Below are 1,343 nucleotides of genomic sequence, written 5' to 3' on the forward strand. Positions count from 1 at the left end.
AGCAACACCCTGACAACCACCAACAAGCTGTGGATGGGAAAACATATTTACTTCACATATTTTCTCCAGTGTCTTCAGAGCTTTTGCCATTTAAACTCATTACATTACCATAATATGTCTAACCTGCACACTGTAAGTGTCCTTAAAGACTATTTGGAAACTTAAAGGGATAATTCACCAAAAAAAAAAAAAAAAGGAAGAAGAAAATTCTGTTTTCATTTACTCACCCTCAAGTTGTTCCAAACCTGTATAAATTTCTCTCAGCTGTTAAACACAAAAGAGGATATTTTGAAGAATGTTGGGAACCAAACAGTTGACGGTAGCCATTGACTTCCTTTGTATGAAAAAAAGAAAAACTATGTAAGTCAATGGCTACCGTCAACTATTTCAAATATGTTAACAGCATACTCACACAGACATTTAACAATCTCAGTTGACATATATAAACAATAATTAGTGACCCGTGCTGGCAAAATGAGTCGGAATGCGCACGGCCTAATTTTGAAATTCAGGCAAAAAAAGTGAAAAATGTCGATTTTAGTCGATTTTGAGGTTTTCACAAAAATGAGTTCATTAAGCCCTCGTCTAGCGATCCCAGTGCTCCAAATAATAATTTAAGATGTTTAATTACCTTTATTTTTACGTTTTCTGAGAGGAGTACCCTTTCTCCGCTCGCTTCTCACGCTGACTGTCATCCGAAGCGCGCGCATAAAAACGCTTCCGACCGCACGATCCCCATAAATATACACACAATTACAGTATTTAAGTATTCACGCCAACATAATCTGGTATCTCTTAAATTAACGTTCGCGGAATTGTTGGGGGGAAACATCTGATGTGTAACATTATATTAGATCCGTGCATTACAGTGGGTCTTAATCAGGGGCGGTTCTAGGGTGGGCCAGTGACCCCCTGCCAACAAGCTTGGCCCCCCCTTTGGCCCCCCCTAAATTTGGAATCATATCACACCAAACAATTTTGGGTGAAATGCGCAGTTTGTCCTGTAAACTATGCATATAAAAAAAGAAAAACATCTCCAGCAGCTAAATTCAAATCTGCGTTCGCTGGCTGGCACAGAACCAGAGACATGCACGTTTTTAAAGCGCTGCGCATTATAACCAATCCCATACTATTATGTTGAGTTTATGAATACAAAGACCAATCAGAGGCGTTCAGGTGAGTCACCGCTGTTTCGTCACTGCGCGCGCTGGCTGACTGAACTCTCTGGCTAATTATCTCATCAGAAACAACAAAGTGAAGATGTACGAATGTAAGTAAGATATTAATTTTACAGTGTAAACAGCTTTAGAGATTATTATGGGAGTTTGAGAGTGCTTGAATTC

Source organism: Sinocyclocheilus anshuiensis, unplaced genomic scaffold, assembly GCF_001515605.1.
Source record: "Sinocyclocheilus anshuiensis isolate Anshui unplaced genomic scaffold, SAMN03320099.WGS_v1.1 scaffold590, whole genome shotgun sequence".
In the NCBI taxonomy this organism is placed as follows: Eukaryota; Metazoa; Chordata; class Actinopteri; order Cypriniformes; family Cyprinidae; genus Sinocyclocheilus; species Sinocyclocheilus anshuiensis.